Genomic DNA, 19714 nt, shown 5'->3' with positions numbered 1-19714 from the left:
ATTCCTTAACGGGGTCTCTTACTCTCAGGAGACAAAATAAACTCAACATTTGGGGAGCCCGACAAAAAGAAATCAGGGTTCTACCCAGTGTGAGACCTACTTACCCCACCACTGTGGCCAGAAGGTCCTCCAATGGGAAGCTTAAGGGACATGTTTCCAAGCCCAGGGTCTTGGACCTTCATGGAAAAGACATCTTGGTCTTGGTGCGTTCTCAGTGCAGCTTCAAGGCAGTCCAAGGCCAGGCATGTAAATATCACCAAGGACAACCTGTAGATAAGACAACCCCAGATTTATTGCTTAACTGCAGTAAGATAATGCTTCCTGGACAGAGCCTGATAAGGCCTCTCATGGGGAAGGAGAAGGTCAGATTAATTGAGATTTTGAAGCCTGGTTCAAGGCAGGTCTTTAATCTTGGGACCTTGATTAGGATAGGGCGAGTGACATAGTCTAGGATTTGTGGAAACAGCAAGGTGAGGATTCTGAAATGAGGAGTTCAAAGAGCTTGGGGTATAAACTGTATGTTGATACTTTCTAGAATTGTCAGGTCTTTTGATAAATTCCAGATGAACAATTACTTGCAACTTTTCCTTTTGTGGACAAGAGTCACCTGGGATAGTAAAGTCATGCTAATGAAGAAAATGGAAAGTAAAGTCATGTTAACATAGTGAGCTGGGTAGGAGCACATGATTTAGGTTCTCTGTGACCAAGCTACATAGAAGCAGATTATTTTAGTTTTCATTCTTGATATTCTGTTGTTTTATGGAGAAATATTTAGATGTGATCTGATACAGGCCTGAGTGTCTCCAAGATGAGGGTGCTGGCTTCCCCTACAGCAAGTGCTGTGTGGGCGCGGGTGGGTAAGTGAGAGAGAGGGAGTGAGGGAGGGAGGGAGGGAGGGAGGGAGAGAGATACCATTAATCCTGTTGTATTGTATTTATTTTGAAAACAGGCATTAAGTCCAGCCCACCCTGTATGGAGGGAATTAATTTCCTTCTCGTGAAGGGAAGAGCATTCAAAGAATTGGTGGACATGGTTTCAAAATCACCGCTTTCAGGGAAGTCTGGCTTCTGTCTTCATCCCCACCTTCATTGTGCCTTCATCCTACTATATGTAATGATTAAAAAAATTACGGTTTATTTTTCCATTGTTTAGGATAAGAAAAAATATTTATTTCCCCCATCTTTTGTTTTGATGAATGGTAGCTTGCTATTTGTATTTTTCTCCAAAATATATATATTTTTCCCTTAAGCTTAACAATGCACCCTGGAGATCGTTTATTTGCAGTATAGAAAATACTCCTTATTCTACTGTGTGTTAGTACTCTAGCATATGCCACCAATACTCCATTGATGAACACATGGGTTGTTTATAATTTCTTGCTACTATTAATCGTACTGTAATATATTTCTTCTGATATTATTAAAAATTCTGGATAGTGGGAAAAGTTAACATTTCTGAAAAGCTAGCATTTCTGGAAAGCTAACATTCTACAACCTCAAATTGTGGAATGTTAGCTTAGTTCAGTTAATGTAAACATGTATGTGGTTCATTTGTAATTTCCTGCATTTATAATAAACAAACAGATAAAATTTCCTGGTATATATATATATACTAAGATATATATATATATATATCTTAAATATTATAAATAAATATGAATATGTTATTTATACATTTATTATAAATGGTTTTTTATAATATTTCTATAACAATCATATATTTATATATAATACACATTGATATATAAATTTATATAATTAAATATTTATCATTATATATTTACAAAGTATATTTGTATTTATCATTATATATTTACATTACATCATTAAATATTTATCATTATATATTTACAAAGTATATTTGTATGTATTTAAAGTTAAGTTGTGGACCCCAAATACTTTTGCCCCAAATACTTAAGCATATATCTCTTGAAAAATAAACACGTTCCCATGTAAAACCACAATGTCAGTATGATGCCTAAGGAAACTGATGATAATTCTTTAACATATTTTAATAATCTTAACTTTCTCCAATTGGGGAGAGATTTTTATAGCTTATTTTTTTACTCAATGACACAGCCAAGGGTTATGAATTGCATTTGGTTGTTAAGCCTTCTGAATTTAGAATATAATGCTTCCATCATTTCCCTCCATTACATTGGCTTATTAGACATATTGGATCAGTTGTCTTAAAGCATGTCCCACATACTAGACTTGTTTGAATGTTTCATTATAATGTCATTTAAACTTTTCTTTTACCCCTATATTCCCTGTAAACTTACAATTATGTCAAAAGCTGTGATTGGTCTTAAACATTTTTGGCAAGAACACTTCATAAATGGTGTTGTATGTTTCCTATTACAGCACATTAGAGATGGCTATAGACTTTTAAAATGTAATTTATGTTTTGCATATTTATGTTTTTGAGCTGGGTAGGAATGGTAAGATTTCAGTGCTCCAATCATCATTTATAGCTGCAACACAGTTGTATTTTAAAAGAGAAAAGGTAGTCTGGCAATATAAATATTGAATGAATGAGTAAATACAAATTGAGAAGGTGGGCCGGCTGCTGGGTTGTATGAAGGGAGTGTAGTCTAGAGAAACCAGTAAGAGGATCACTTTTCCCACCAATGGTCAAACCCCCATGCTGTTTAATTTAGCATTAATTCAGCATTTAATTCAAATCAGTCTAGTGTTTAATTCAGCATTAACTTAGGCATGGGAAACAGACAGCCCTCACCTGTCAGTCTTCATCATTTATTTCAGCAACACAGATTCCAGAGATAGAAAATATGATCACTGAAAAAAGATTAAGGATCTGTAATTTGGCTGCAGAAGAGAAGATTTGGAGAGAAACTTTTTTGTCTTTTTCCCCCTTTTTTTTTAGTTTATCCAAGTATCTTCTATCCTTGATGAGGTCTGATGTGCTTCCCTATTAGAGGGCACAGGTAGATAAAAAGGGCTTCTAGCAGTATTATAACTGTTACAAAATGTTCCTAGCAATAAATATTTCTCATGAATAAATAAATAGAATTGCTTCAAGCCAGGATTAATTTTTCTCAATCTGAACTGGTTTAAGAAAACTTCTATAGTACATTGGGTCAATGGTCTCAACAATATCTTTAGGGCTTTTCCATACTTTTGATTTCAGGTTCAAAATAGGGAACAAAAATTAATTTACCCAATTCTTAATTATCCATGAGGGGAGGCAAAGTTAAGAGTTATATAGAGTGAACAGTACTTATAAAGGACACATTCTTTACCAGAGATCTTGAGAAATTATATCCCATGAACTCATTGGGGTATTCCTGTTCCCAGAGACGGGTCTGTGGTCTCTTTGTGAAAAAGAATTCAGGATTGGACACAAAAAGCCACTGAGCATGACTGTGAAGGGTATGTCGGGGGGACTTGGTGAAAGGGGGAGCCTAGTAAACATAATGTTCTTCATGTAATTGTAGATTAATGATACCAAAAAAAAAAAAAAAGCCACTGAGCATTAAGAGTTCATTTGAAGAATAAAAGTTCAGAGAAAGACAAGAGGACATGCCTGAGAGTTGGAGTACGGGCACACTCAGAGGGCATCACCTCAAGGGAACAATAGGGAGCCTTTTTTTTTTTAACATCATTGTAATTTATTAGCTCTACAGAGCAAGTACTGTTCTTTGGAGTAATGTGGAAATAGTACAATAATGTGTGTGTGTGTGTGTGTGTGTGTGTGTGTGTGTGTGGTCAGAGGAAGCACAGCCAAAGAAAAGAATATGTGTGGCCATAATGTCAACACTAGAGGTTTCTCAGAGTTATAACCCCATGAGAAGTGGGCAAAATGGGGTGGAGATGGGGGACATCCCCCCAGGGAAGTCAGCCATACCCCAGTAAGCTCCTCTGAGAACATACATGCCAGCAGAAATGGGACAGTTCAACAGGGAGCCTTTTTACACAAAGTGGGATTAGGTACCAATGGAAACAGGTGGAGTTTCTCTGGATTCGGGCTTGCTCCACCCTCACAACAGGCGAAGGGATTTTTGGTTCTATTTGATCCCCATCAGAGCAGTCACGGCACAGGGCAGTGTGATTTTTAGTATGCTAATGACAGAGGGGTGATTTTTGCTGTATTTATGAGTGTATAATGTATTTTGGGGCTAAGTTTGGGCCAGCTTCTCCTCTATGCAGGAACCAGCTGGTTTGGGGCAGTCTGACATCGATAGTCTTACTCCATGTCCAGTGGGGACAGCTTGCCAGGAATGTGTAGAAGGTAAGCAAGCATCTGCCAGAAGCTCATCTCCCTCTCCCTCCTTATATGTAGCAATCCACCTACTTTAACACTTCTAGTTAGAGTTAGTGAAAGGTTGATTTAGGGTGTATGGGAATTCCCTGTACTGTTGTAACTTTTTGGGAAATGTGAAACTATTTCAACATGAAAAGTAAAAAATTATGGCCCTGGCACCTAAAATGAATGAAATAGATATATCAAGTATATTTCTATTGGGTACCACACATGTATTATTAATATTTTTTACTTATATGCCCTTATCAAAGCATATTTACCTTTCTTGGGATATAATTCCAACATGCTTGGTTTATCTTTCTGAATCTGTAGGAGATTAAAGAAAACAAATCAGAAATCCAGAGAGGTGATGTTTAGCGACCTAATAGCAATGGGGGCTATAAGGAAGGGAAAAATCCAAGAACTAAAACAATTTAGAGACAAATAGTCTCCAGTATTTCAACATTTCAATTAATGTTGCACAGCACTGCAAAATAATTGAATGAATGAGTTTATTAATGGATTCATAATGTAGGATCTGAAGAATCAAAAGTTAGCATAAGTACAGCCATCTTAAAGGCTTAAATACCACCCCCTAACCTAGAAGGAGGAAAATTATTAGAATCTTGAAAAACAAGTTAGTCAGCCAGTGTTAAATGTAGTGTCCTTTAATTAGCTGACCTCAAATCAGTTAATCATACACACCAAGCTTATCTTGCTAGAACCACCCTAAACATTCCGAAGGTAATCTTATCTAACCAGACCCCAGGATGTGGCCCCAGGCAAAGATTTATGTGTCTATGAAAAAACACTGTATTGTGATTGTGGAAAATGTTGCCCCCTTTGAAAATGCTATAAAACCTTCTGGCTTTGTGTGCTCAGGGTCCTTGTTGAGACCCGCTGCGTCGGGCTAACTTGGACCCCAGCTAGCTGGTTCCTGAATAAATTCCTCTTGCTTATTGCATCAAGAGACGCCTTTCGTGAGTGATTTGGGGCGGCGTCCTCCTCTGGGAAAATCCAACAATATATGTAAGGCAATTAGAACAGAGCCTGGCATATAGAAAGCACTAAATAAATCTTAGTTATTATTAGGTTTATCATGATATTCTTGTGTTGTTGATATCTCTTGTTACAAAGGGTAAATTCATCTCTTTTATTCCCAGAAAGGCAAGAAGCTTTGCAATGCTGGATGAACTGTTGAAGAAGCTAATGAAAACTCAGTGCCCAATGTCTCCCCCTCTCCCCAACTGGGTGTTATATACTTGCTATTATATACATGTGTGGCCTGCCAGGGGGCTTATCACAGTGCATAGTAGCTATCTGGGTAGGGTGGGGGCTGTAGCTCCTATTCAAAGGCAGCTACAGAGAGACTATCCCAAATAGCTGAAAAGTAATTGAGGGGAACAGAGGAGAGGAAGGGGGATAAAGGGAGGTGGAAGGAGTGGGAATGGATGATAGGGAAGCAAGCAAGCCCTTGACTATCTAGAAAACTCAGCTGTTCACATGGGTCATTTCCTTCAAGTTCAGCTGGCACCTAGGACTTTCAGTGGTGGAATGAAGGTTTTGTATCTACTCGGAATTTCAGACCATAAAAAAAGAGTAAACAAAGGCACGTGACTGAGTATTGGCTCTAGGTCTTTTTTTACTGTTCATGGCAAATCATTTAATCTCATCAAGCTTTAGTTCCTCACTGTAGACACTGTAGGAGTATCTCTGCCAAGCTCTTTTGACTTCAGAGGGCTGTTGTGAGGCTCAAAGATCACACACACATACACCTACGAAGTGCAATGCAAATTGAAGGGTTTTTTAAAGTTGAATGGAGGGGCTTAGGATGCCTTTCCCAGACTCCTCCCAAATCACCCTACAGTGCATTAGAGCATATTCACTAAGAGCATGGGCTTTGACATCAAATATCTAGCTGTGAATCCTGGCTTTCTACCTGAGTGATTTGGACAAGCTACTTCAAATTCTTCATCTCAGCTTGCTCATCTATACCTGACTTGATCTGTTGTGAGGATTGAATGAGGTAAAGCATGTAAATTGCTTACACAGCAAGTGTTCATGGTGAGCACTTGGCAAATAGCCATTATTATTTCTCCATGTGTGTAAAGCATGTTCTAACCCCTCCCCCATAAAGACTGTACATTCATTCCTTTATTTATTTTTCAAATATGTGTGCTTATAACATCATGCTTGAGGCTTCTCTTGTGTAAGGGGGCACAAAAGAAGCCAGAGGAGTATTAGGGATAAATGGAGGTCATCATGGTGACCACATAATCTGAACCAAGAATCAGAATGCACGCTCTGCCAAAAGTGTGGGTGTACATTAGGGGATCATGGGTCAGGGTATTTGCAACTAGGCTACTGCAGAAAATCTGGGACATGCAGGGGCAGATGAACTGGGACAAAAGAGCAAAAAGAAGGGGCTTGAGGTGGGGAGAAGGAAAAGGATGTAGGCGGAATTCATCTCTCCAGCCACTGGAGGCTGCTCTGACTTCTCTTAAGTAGCTTTATGCAGCCAACATGCTTTGCTAGCCAAGGAATCTCACAGTGAACACCGAAGAGCCAAAATACGAGGGTAATGGGATCAAAGGTGGAAACTTTGGAAACAGAGCACTTCACCCCTGGCTGGAGAAGGACAAATCAGGAAGAAAGGATTTCCTTTGAGGGCAAAGCTCGTGAAAGTCTGGTGGGGCAGAAGGTGGGCTAAGCCACAAGGCACAGGAACTCTACAGCTCAGATTTCCTCCTAATTAGAGAGCATAATGGGACTGTAAATATTTCTGACTGAGAGGTGTCAAATTCACACTGAGGTGCAAATGACTAACATCAGGTTTTTTCCTGACAGCAAACTTTTATGAGACAGAGGAAGGAAGTAAATCTATTTCCTCCTAAAAACTTGTTTCTAATTATAAACCTTTCCATTATGGGAAAAAGAAATGCAAAAGACTATAAAGAAAACGTATTGCTTGTATTCCCACAACCCAGGGATAACTTTTGCTGATTTGGTAGATTTATTTTCCATCTTAAGATTTGCCACTATAGGTATAGAATAAATTTATAAGACTAAACAGTTAGAAACAATATTAATTTTTAAACTCTAGTATATTAAATATTCATTGTTTTGAGTTTGGCAAATGCATAAAGGCACAATAAGGAAATAAAAAATCATTCCAAACCCCCAACACTCAGAGACAGACAGAATGCTCTTTTGCTGTTTTGCCTCCCATTTTCCCCATGTGAATAGATACACTTTTTATGAGAATTAGAATCATATTGTACATACTATTTTGTAATCTACTCTTTTTCACTTAGTATTTCACGACTCTTTCCCTATTCATTAAATATTTTTTAAATGGGTATGCATTATTTCACTGTGTGAATGTATCATCATGTAACCAATTAGAAGGGGACATTTAGAAAATATGCAGGAAAAGAAGTTTTCTAGTACCTTAAGCATTTTGAAAATAACCATTTAAATTCATGCAGTTATAAAATTCTCGTATGTTTGCAGAAGATTCAATAAGGTAGGTCAGACAGGAGACAGTAAAAATAAAAACAAAACAAAGCAAAATAAAAATAGAAAATAAAACAACATGAAAACATAACACAATCACAATTTTTCACATAAAGTGTATCGTTTTCTATTAACTCAAATTAGTCTCTGCCCAGTGAACCCAAACTAATGAGAAGATTTTATATTAGTATTTATCTTCCAAACACTCAAATGCAATGCAATACTCCAAGCCACAGTGATTTATTTCTTCTCCCCACACCTTCTGGATTTCCTGTTTTACTAGGAATGCAGCTCCCCTTTTTCCAATCCTGGCCTAATCCTGAAATCTGAAGTGATGTGAAAGATGAGTGGATGTTAGGTAGAAGAATGTTGGCAGCAGGGGGGTGACAGAGGCAGAGGGTCCGGCAGAAGAAACACATTTATAGAGGACTGGAGACAAGAGGTAACAGGTACCTTCAGAACACTGCTCAGCCTTAAGGCAGAGAGGACCATCTTAAGGCAGTATTAAGGCAGGAAGAAGACTGTGAAGGGAAAGGCAGAAGAGAACACTCGGTGAGTGAGTGACTGCCCTGTATGCCAAGCATTTTGCTTGTGTTTTTTGATCCCTCCTTGGAGTCTAAGTTCTACCTCTGCGCTTCTGCGCTTTCCCAGATCCCTCACTCAGAATGAATATCTGTTATTTTCAAGCCTCTCTAAGACATTTCCACAATCTGCCCTCAAGTAGAGGTTACATTTGCATGCATCTCATTCAGCATGTGAGGACAGAAGGGCAAGGGGCGTCCTCTAACCCCTTCCTTTCCCCCTCCCCTGCCACCTCCTGTCATTCTCCTTTCTCACCCACGCATCTGCAATAGTTTTAGGAAAAGGTTGCCGTGCCCCCATTCAAGCTCACTGCAATCTGATAGCAGAGGGATATGCCAAGTATTTTTCTTCACAAACAATTGCTCTTCATCTGTTTTATTTACTGTAATCACAGCTGTTATCAGCTCTTCCCCCAAGACATTCACATGCTACCACCACAAAACCCCAAACTTAAGTGCACACTAACACATCCTGAGAACATGAGAAGTAAATGGCACCAAAGGGGAGATGATCTGAGGAAAGGCACTCTGAAAACAGCCTGGATTCGGGCTTCAATTCAATATAGCACCACACTTAAAAGATTAATAACAGCCCACTTCCATTCCTCAAGGAGCTAGCAATTGTCTTTGTGCAAAAATCCCTCACTGGAAAGAGCTTCCAACTGCAGAGTATTTTCCCCATTGCATAAGATACAGTCCGGAGCAAGTTGCTATACTTTTTGTATATTATCTCCTTTAACAACCTAGGGAAGTCCTTCCTGGTCTGCCTTCTGCCTTACATCCCTAACCTCTCACTAGCCCTACTGAGCATTCAATCTTCCGGCCAATCCCAAATCCGATCTTGATTTTGAATGCTAAGTTGATCTAAATCTACCTAATCATTTCTTGTATTTATTGTGGTAAAATATACATAATGTAAAATAGAGTAAAATTCAGTGGCATTACTTACATTTGCCATACTGGGCAACCAACACCAGTATCTGTTTCCAGAAGTTTCTCATTACCTCAAACAGAAACTCTGTAACCATTAAGCGATAACTTTCCATTTCCCTTTCCCCCAGCATCTTGCAACCTCTATTCTACTTTGTTTCTATGAATTTGCCTATTTTAGGTACTTATATAATGGAATCATACAATATTTGTCCATTTGTGTCTGGCTTGGCATAATGTTTTCAAGGTTCATTTATGTTGTAACGTGTCAGAACTCCATTTCATTTTATGACTGAATAATATCCCAGTGTATGAATGCACCACATCTTATTTAGCCAGTCACTTGTTGATGGACATTAGTGTTGCTTCTGCCTTTTGGCTAATGTGGATATTGCCGCCATGCACACCGATGTACATGTTTCAGTTCTTTTGAGTATATACCTAGCAGTGGAATTGCTGGATCATGTATTTCTATATTTAATTTTTTGATGAACTGCCAAAGTGTTTTCCACAGCAGCTGTATGATTTTACATCCCCACCTGCAAAGCACAAATGTTCCAATTTCTGCACATCCTCACCAGCATTTGCTGTTGTCTGTTTTGTTTTTTTTTTATAATAGGCCCTTAATGGGTGTTGAGTAGTATCTTGCTCTAATTGTGATTTGCCTGTCCCTAATGACTAGTGATTTGAGCATCTCAGGCCTTAGGAGTCAAACATTTTCTTACTTGGTTTTCCAAACAACCATGGGTGTCCCTGTATGGAGGATATTGAGGCGCCTTACGCATTGTGACTTGATCAAAGTTTCCCCAAAGAGTTAGAGCTAGGATGGGAATTCAGGACTTCTGGGTCTAGTGCCCTTTCTGATTTTGTAAGTTGTTAAGCACCTTACAATATGAGGATATCTTAATGCTATTTTTACATGATAAGGTATAAGTCAAGGTTTTGGGCAAGGCTTTCTGTTTCAAGCATGAATATTTAGGGCTGATGAAAAGCAGTAATCTTTTACCTATTAAGAGTGGCCAGTTCACCCAACCCCCTACTGCAGGGCATCAAGAACAGAGGGGACTCACTGCTGTGAAGCTGAGCCATTCATTGACCAGGAAGGTTCAGGGAAAATCTGTGCTTCTCACTCAGAAGTCATAGCTCCAGAGGGAAACGAGAAGGCAGAAGCTGGCCAAAGGAAAAGATTCTTCCGTAATTTTGGACCCGGATTCAGTTTCCTTTTTCCTGGGCTTAGTTTCACATTCCTAGAGAGCAAAATTCTTATTTGAACTTGGAAGGAAATGCAATTCACTTAGGCAAAATCTTAAATTCTTGTTTTTTCCAAAGGCCCAGCACACGCCGCCTGGTGGCAGGAATCTGGAAGCACGCGGTTGATTCTTCCCTTAAACTTGGCATTTGCTCCAAGTTCCTCGATTGCTGTCTTCCTGCAAGTGAAGTTGCTAAAGTGCCACGTGTCAGTGTTTATTTCCTGGCGACTACTTCATGACATTGGATTTGAGGAAAGGAAGGAGTCATGTATCTATGGAACTGTGGTTTCCCCTTGTCTTTTCAGTGGAACCGAGATCAAGGTCCCAGTTGTCTTGAACTTCTGGATCTGGCACAGAGGGGGCCAAAGCCTGCCACTGCTGCTGGGGAGGGCTGGGGGCGTGTTGGGACAGGCGCGGGATACGAGCAAGGAGGTGACCACGGAGGGCTCATCAGGGGTCAGAGCACCTATAACAGGTCCTGACATCATGAACGTAGATCACTTCCAGAGCGCAGAGCTTTTGTGCGGCCCCAGCCATCACTGAAGTTTGAAACCCAGGGCGGGCCAGGCATCCAGGCTGCGGCGACTGGGATCAGAACAGCTCCTGCAGCTACAGGACACATACGCCACTATCTTGCCTGCTTCCCCTGGCTTTGGGGAAGCTGGGAGATGCTGCTGCTTCAGAAGTTGGCATCCTAGAGTCCAAATGTACCAGAGGCAGTACAAATTCTCAGGACACTGTGTTGTCCACCTGGCAATCAGGTGAAAATGAAATCATACAACATTGGGTTGGATCTGCTTGGTCTTCTTCCAGGCAGTGTTTGTGCAGTTCTCGGCTGATGGCTTTCTGCCTACGAAACAGTTTGAAGCTGTAGAAAGATTTCTGGTGGTGAAGACGGGCCAGAGAAATTCCACTTGCCTCTTCCTTCACAAGCTTCTGTCTCAGCGTCCTTCGTTTTCTGATCCAACTCACCCAAGTGCTGGCTCAATCAGCTCCCAGCTGTCACGGGAACATTGCAGTTTCTTATTTCCACGGAGGCTGCTTGAATTGAGCTGGACGCTGGGGAATGAGAACCTGATTTCCGTATCCTGTCTCCGCGGTCTGCAATCCTGAAGGGCTGAACATCCATGCGCTACCTAAATGGCCTCCACTTGGCTGAGCCACGCCTGACCAGCACCTGATCCCTGTTGATTAACTCAAGGATTTGGAAATTAGTTATCTCAGCTACATTCCTTGACAGCTGCATCTCAGTGAGGGTTCCATTGGGTAACTAGGAGACGGCGCGCTCTGATCCATCCTGAGACCAAGAATCACAACAAAGCCCAGGTCGTCACAAAACTGTAACTGAAACAATTCATGCATCCAAAATACAAACAGTATGTTTATTACTTTAAATGACAGACTGAAAACTTTTTCACAAGTCTGGGTCTTGCTTAGTGAGTTGCCTCTGTATATGGCGAGAATGTTGTCTTATTTTCTATAGTTAGTGGGTTAAAAATGAGTTCAGGGTTCCTCCTAGCCAAGCCCTCACTGGCAGCTCCCCTTCTTGGGTTCCTGCACTGTTTCTGACCCAGCAGGTATCACAAGTCAGGGGGAGCCTCTGGCAATCCCCTCTCCCACTTATGGAGAAGACCCTGCACATGTGGGGGCCTTTGTGGCAGGCTGGAAATGGTCCCCCCAAAGATATTCATATCCTAATCCATGGACCTGTGAATATAACCTTATCTGGAAAGAGGATCTTTGCAGATATGATTAAATTAAGGATGATCCTGGATTATCTGGATGGGCCCTAAATGCCATCACATGTATCTTCACAAGAGGGGGCAGAGGCATGTGACACACAGAGGAGGAGAAGGCAGTGTGACCATGGGGACAGAGATAGGATGATGTGGCCACAAGTCAAAGAATGCTGGGGGCCACTGGCGGCAGGGACAGGCAAAGAACAGGTGTCCCCTAGAGTCCCTGGAGGGAGAACAGCCCTGTCAACACCTGGATTTGGGTGTACTGATACTAATTTTAGATTTGTGGCCTTCAGAACTGTGAAAGAATCAGTGTGTGTTGTTTTAAGCTACTCAATTTGTGGTAGTTTGTTACAACAGCCTAGGAAAATAATACAATCCTGAAGCTTAAGTTTTAGTAGCTTCACACCACATCCACCTGTTTTTATGTTTTAGGGCTTTGGACTGAAGATAGGTGGAGTGGCAGACCCAGGAGTATGGGCGAGCCCATCTTCAGAAGGGCATCTGGGGGAAGGGCAAAGGCCAGGGACTGTGGTCTTGTTGAGTCTGGCTGGTTTCCCCTGTGGTCATTTTTGTCCCTGCGCTGTTCACATTCATGCTCAGCAAGAATAAGGAAGGGCTAGTGTGTTTGTTTTGGTAGAAACCTTAAAGAAGGAGCTAGAAGAGAAGAGTGAGTACTTTTACACAGTAAATCTTGGGAGAAATAGGGAATGGGGTCCTATGAAATCAAACCAAGCTGCCATTTTGAAGAGAAATTGGAAAAAATAAAGATGTAAGTCCTTGGGGCCCAGTACAAGAAAATGGGGAATCTGGAGGTGCTTACCCAGAGGTGGGCGCCATGAGCTCTGCCTCAGCAACACAGCACAACACACAGATGTAGTTTCTATCAGTGAAGATGGAAGAGGAGAGCTATTGGCCTGTAGCAGGTTGCATATTGTTCCTGATTATTTTCTCTCTCCTTCCCTGTAAGAGGAGTATACCTCTCTGCCTGTTGTCAAGAGAGTTACGGTGCCTGTCCTGGGAGGAGTACACTTCTCTGTCTCACCCCTGCTAGGCTTCGCCCTATGATTTGACTTGACCAATATGATTGGAAAGGGCCGCGTACCTGGTTCCAGTAGAAGCTTTAGAACCCACCAGAGTGTTTCTCCACCTCTTCTGCTTCTCTCCTTCAGCCAAGGGCTATGTCCCAGATGAAGACTATTCCTCTGACCTAGGCCCTAGAACATAAGGATGGACCCCCAGCTGACTTCCTCTGACAGGTAGTGAGAACAGTCTCTGTGGTTCCCAGAATTTGAGTTTCCAGTCTTGGTGGTTGCCACATAGCTCTATGATTAAGAGGGGGTGAGAAGGAACGTGTCACTCATCACATCTCAGTTAACCTTACATATATTTATATATAACCTTATATATATAGGAATTAGTGTTGTGAATGATTTTCAGAAAATGAAGCACACATGGGGACAGAGGAAAGGAATGGAGGAGGATAGTCAGCCATTTTGATCAGGGAGTTTCCTTGAAGAGTGAACTTATCAAGGTGTTAGCTCAGTGGAAAAGTGGGGAAAATTCCCAGGAGCAGGGGATACATGCCAGCAAAAGCAGAGAGATGCACAGCAGGATGGTCTCTACAAAAGCGTAGATGGAATTGTTTGGTTGTGTGGTGGTGTGAATTTCTTGCAAAGGGGTTTGGATTTCATTCCTGGATCTCTGGGAGAGCTAAGGAAAGACTTTAAACAAGAGCAGTAGTTTCCCATTTAGATTTTAGAATGGATGGAATGGATGACTTCTTAGGCAACAGGATGTGCTCAGAACATTTATTGACCGGCAGAGAGGAAACAGTGAGATCTGCCACCTGCTAAGTGCCCCTAGCTGCATGATGTGCCAAGGTGTTCTAGGCTGACCACATCATTAAAGGCAGCAGTAGTGCATTTCAGTTTCAATATAATAGTATTTGAATATGTTTTGCCCTTTAAAAAGGGAACAACATGAGATCATCTGAATGTGTTTTAAATGAATGTCTTGTGATTCCCCACATGGCAGGTGGGTTACCACTCAGTTCAGTGCCAGCAGCTACCATGATGATCTTTATATACTTTCGATTTTTACTCTCAGTCAATTAATGCTTAATATATTCCAATAATGCGCCATAGGTTGAAGAAAGGAAAGGTAAGAAACACAGAGTTGAAAACATAACAAGTTAGAAGCAGAAACTGAAAGTATTTCTGCAAATTCCCTTAAGGAGATCTTTATCATTGGTTTGAGTTATCTTCTGTGGATCAAATGTTTTAGTGACACACTAAATGTCTCTGGCCTAAAATATAGGTTAAAAAGAGAAAATATAGTGGTGTGCATATCCTATTTTTCCTCTTCATTAAATGGGAACAAATATTATCTATACCAAAAATCGTTATTTGTAGAGAAATTCTTGCAAATATGACCTTCTCTCATCTTGTCAACTAGATATGGGACATGCAAATACTAAACCCCTTCATATTGTAATGCAGAATGAATGAATTCAGAGGGTTAGGTAGTAAAGGCAGTCTCACCCCCCTCCCCAGCCCGCTATAGTGTATATAATATGAATTTTAAACCAGCCCCCCACCTGTGGGTGTGGGAGACACTTTCCAGGCTTTGCTGCCATGCAGCCCAGCTCAGTCTTTGAATGAGGTTTTGTTAGTGGTGTTCTCCTAATATTGTACTAGGATGTGGGTCTCAGTGAACATCACCGGGCCAGGAGCTTCGCTCTGCTGCGGGAGTAGAACCTGTGGTCACTCCCTCCTTAACCCGTGCTGTGCAGACCTGGCCTGAGGTTATTCCACCTGTGGCTGTGGTTGAGTCTCTGGGCCTGGTGATGCTGAGAAAGGGTGTGGCGGGAGAAGGTAGGTGTCCTTCAGCTCTGCTTTGAGGCAGATAATACAATGGTGGCTGTGCTCACCTTTAATGGGAACACAAAAGCTGTGAGTAGCATCATCCTGCTCCTTTTCTGAGCTGCCAAGTTGAGCCTTTGTAAGTAAGAGATGTGTGCATGTGTGTGTGTGTGTGTGTGTGTGAGGAGGCAGGGTAGTGGTAGGGCGTGGGAGACGGGCAACAGTTTATAAAGAAAATGAAAAGAATTAAAAGGACAGGAGAGACACAGAAGGAAGTCAGAAAACTAAATGCTATCTAAGTGAACAAATGATAATTTACTTTAAGAAAGGGCAGCAGGCGGCAGCTGATATTGAACATTGTCTGACAATGAAAGGCGTAACCTTTCTGGAGAGCCTGGGATTCACACAGGGAAGAGGGCGATGGCGCCCTGTTCTTTGGATGTGGCTGATAGGATGTGGCTTTTATTGAAATCAGAAAAGGTCGAGGGAAAGCAGGTGTTGGGAGTGGGCAGGGCTCTAGGGAGGACGTTCCTGGTTCCCTGAAGCAGGGGCCTGCCTAGTGGCTGCGGACTGTTTGCAGCCATCGTGCCCGGGAGCAGGGTGCTCTGCACTGCGGCCAGTGTCCCACCCCACCCAGCCTCTGCCTGACGGAGGGCCAGCCAGCACACGGTCAGAAATACGCAGCACAAAAATTTATGGGGTTTCTGTGTGAAGGAGTTTGGGTAGATTACAAGTGTTGCGCTTAGACAATGAATTCCGCCTGACCAAGAATCCACAGAGATATTTGTCTGTACAGAACCAGTCCATTCAACTAGGGCTCTGTGCCCTGGCCTCAGCGGTGGGTGAGGGACATCAGCTCCCATTCTCCAACTTCTGCTATAAGATTTTCCTTCTCATCCTTCTGTGGTTCCTCTAGGGTTTCAATAATCAGTACGCTTCATCTCAGAAATGAACTCTATTCTACTGAGAGTAACTGTTGGAAGCAAAATGTACCTATACTATTTCCTGGATTAGTGAGAAATAGAACCAAGATCAGTTAGGGATACCTGTCATGGCCGGAATAGTTCATAACAAATTTGCTCCTCCACATTTGGCCAAATGTTTGTATGATACCATTAATATTATTTGACTAGACTGTGTACTACAGTCTTTGAGTGACCAGAATTGGAAATTAAAATAGGAGTTAGAAATTAAAAAATCTTCAGCTGATTTTTTAAATTTAAAAATAAACACCAGTAGTTCCTTTAAAAAACATTTAATACTATCACAGTGGAAATATCATTTTCCTGGAGGTGGCACATGTGGGGTGCCCCGCACTTAAATCCAAACTCTAACTAATTAAAAGTTTAATTAACTTGATGTAGTTAGAATTAGTTGGAAAGAGGCTGGCTGTCTTGTGTCTTATGGCAAATGAAATGTATATTCATTAGTTAGCCTTACAGCATATTATTAACTGGAACTGATTAATTGTGTTACTAGTGTTGTTACATATTTTTACTATTACTAGAAATAAAAATGCAACATATAAAAAATTATTACATAAAATTAAATAAATTTTTATTTTTTGTATAGGAGTTCACAGAATAGACGTCAAACTCAAAGAAGTGGTTAAATGTGGAGGCCTATATATCAATTTTAACAAAGGAAAAGGGGTTTGGGTTTTGGGGTATGATAAATCCAGGGGAAGTAGATAGGAAAGATGTGAGGGAAACTAATGGAAGATAAAGATGATTTTAGTAAGGTTTGTTCATGCAGAAGCATCTCCATCTCTAGTGACAAGAGCTGCTCTCCTCTTCCTGGTATGGGAGAAAGAGACACGGTCACAGGGAACTGTATCCCCTGCTTTAAGGCAGAGGAAGGGAGGGCGGAGAACTCTTCCCACATCTGTTGATTCTCAGTTGCATTTAGCTCAAAATAATCCTTATGCCAAAGTGGCATATTTTGGGGTGGCGTATCTAATCCCCTTCAAAGTCTTTAAATAAAGCTCTTTGTTATTACTTAATGAACATTTGTCCTTACTTGGTCCCACAGAAACATTGAGGAGAACTTTTCTTAAGCTGTCCCACATTTACTGCACCAAAGTCTCTCCTAGGTCTATTTGTGAATAGCATCATTATCCACCCGGCCTTAGCTAGGATTTAGACTGAATAACAGAGAACACCAAATAACAGTGGGTTAAAATAGATGTTAGCCTCTCACACAAAAGAAATACAGAACTTAGTCCATCAAGGCTGGTATGGTAGCTCCTTAGCAATCACATATCCAGGCTACTTCTATCTTTCTGCCTCAGTATTATAGAACATAGTATCTGATTTCAGGGTTAACTCATGGTCCAGTGCAGCTGCCAGAGATCCTACCATTGTGTGGGATTCTAGGCAGCAGGAAGGAGGAAATGAGGAAGGTCAGTTAAGGCTATATGGAAGGCTGAAATATGTGAACATTAATGATGAAATGTTGCCACCCTGGATAAAATTGAAGTTATGTTGCCATACATGAAAGGGAAAATGGACAATATGTAGCCAATCAGCAACTACCACTCCTCTATAGCCAGGATTGCCAGAGTCAGAAACCTGTAGTTGTCTTTAGTTCCTATTTCTTATTCTTTACATACAACCCATCTTCAGCTTCTATACATAAATATTTTTTCATTTTCACTTCCTTTAGTTAATAATTTCCTCACTTTAAGCTGCTGCTGCTGCTATTGATAATAACAATAACTAATATTTATTGAAGTCTTACCATGCATGACTATGCAAGGTGCTTTTTTATGTGCATTTTCTCATTTTATCCTCACAACTCAATTTGGTGGATACTATTATATCAGTAGGCCCGATTATAAAGCAGAGGCTTATGAAATTAGGAAAATGAAAGAGCAGTGAACACACTCTTTTGTAACTGCCTATTTTTCTCTCTGTTTTCTCCAGTCATCTCGAAGCTCCTTGAGGGAATGGCCCATGTCATGACTGTCTTCACATCACTGGGGCCTAACTGAGTGCCTGGCTCTTGGTAAAGGTATGCTGAATTATTTAATGCATATCCAGAATAAAGTAGATTCTAAATAAATATCTGTTTCTCTGTGATAAAATGATGCTTACATCAACATTTCTGAAATGTAAAAAAATTGTAGCAGAGAATGGGCACAATACCATGTCTTTATCATACAACAAATACAGCCCTTAGGTCTCTGATGCACTTGAGTGGGAAGAGATGGCCTTATCTGCCATTCAAAGCATATGGATTTTGAAATTGGATGAAATGGTGTTTTAATTCTATCTCTGACACTTGTAAGTCTTATAACCTTGGGAAAATTGTTTAACCTCTTTTAATTCTGGGATCCTGATCAGTAAAAATAGAGTTAACAATGGCTACCTTTCAGATTGTTGTTAAGAAGTAAGATAAAATATAAATGATAGGTCTGGTTTAGTATTTGCACATGGAAGAAAACCAGAAAATGATCCTGTGTTTAATTCTGCCTCCCCACATCTCTTTCTTTCTATCTCTGCTAGATTCCTCTTTCTTGCATTTTTTCCATTCCAGAGAGATGTCATGTCAACGGGTTAAAGAACTCTGGATATAAAGATGGACTTCAAAATGTTATTTTTATTACTTTTTCTTTTTTTAAATTGAAGTACATACCACAAAATGCACAAATCTTAGTGTACAGCTTGATGAATTTTGACACATCTACACACTCATGTAATAAAGATGGAAGTTTTGATCTCAGCCCTGCCCCTGGCTATGTTTATTTATTTTTTTATTGTGTAAGCTGTTTTCATTGTATTCCTCAAGTTGCATTACTTTGTTTCACTCCCAGCCCCTACTATGGTGCTCTGCACAGTCTGTTCAGCAACATTTATTCATTCTGGAAGTACCAGTTGGGCCCCTGTGGTGTCTAGTTCAAAAACTGCTGCTGGGAAGGAGGATTTCCATGATGGGGAGGGAGCACGGGTTCCGGGGGGTGGGGTGGGGGAGGCTGCAGCTGCTGACCTGGTCGAGCTGGACAGCTCAGAGCCATCTGCTCCGCTAGCACTTGATTGGTTGGGCATAGAAAGGAATGAAAACCAATCAAGAGAGATGACCTTTTGTGGAATTAAGCAATTTGCGAGCAGCTGCAGAGATCCTGGGAACCCCCCCCCCCGCCCCGCCAGTAAGAGCAAGCAGATTTGCCTGGCTTTTATGTTGGATTCTTATCAAACCCGTCAATGTCAATAAGAAAGAAATTGAGCTTGTCTTTTTTGTGAGCCTAATGAAGCCTTCGCTGGTTGCACTAAATTTCTCCCATTGCCTTCCGTCTCTTTGCCTTTTTTGTTTCCTTTTATTTAATGGCCTTCTTGGCAATGGAGCTCACAATTTTCAATCAAGGGAAGGGAGATGGAGAAGAGGAAGAGAAGTTTGAAAAGCAAGAAAAACTTGAAAGTGAGTGTTAAATCCTTTCTCCAAGGTGATGTGCTCAGATTGCCCCAAATCCAAGTCTGGGAAACGTTTGCCCTGGAGCAGTGGGTGGGGTGGCTCGGGTGGAGTATAGTTATGTTGTGGGTTACAATTCGCCCCAAGGGAGGCCGGGGTCTGCT

General features: G+C 41.0%; 1 long non-coding RNA gene across 3 annotated transcripts in view; it reads left to right on the top strand.

Moving 5' to 3' along the window:
• The window catches only part of LOC140845202 (uncharacterized), a 31265-nt gene extending 12421 nt beyond the window's left edge, over nt 1-18844 (top strand). For 2 of the 3 annotated variants that reach the window (XR_012123972.1, XR_012123973.1), the window contains 3 exons: nt 10620-11916; nt 18068-18155; nt 18650-18844. This is a non-coding gene — a long non-coding RNA (uncharacterized lncRNA). The remainder of the gene's footprint in view (nt 1-10619; nt 11917-18067; nt 18156-18649) is intronic. The other variant, XR_012123975.1, reaches the window with a different exon arrangement.
• The last annotated feature ends 870 nt before the right edge of the window (nt 18845-19714 follow it).

The sequence above is a fragment of the Manis javanica genome, chromosome 12, assembly GCF_040802235.1.
Source record: "Manis javanica isolate MJ-LG chromosome 12, MJ_LKY, whole genome shotgun sequence".
Classification (NCBI taxonomy): Eukaryota; Metazoa; Chordata; class Mammalia; order Pholidota; family Manidae; genus Manis; species Manis javanica.
Note: the sequence above shows the minus strand (reverse complement) of the source record. Positions and strands in the feature narration are given on the sequence as shown.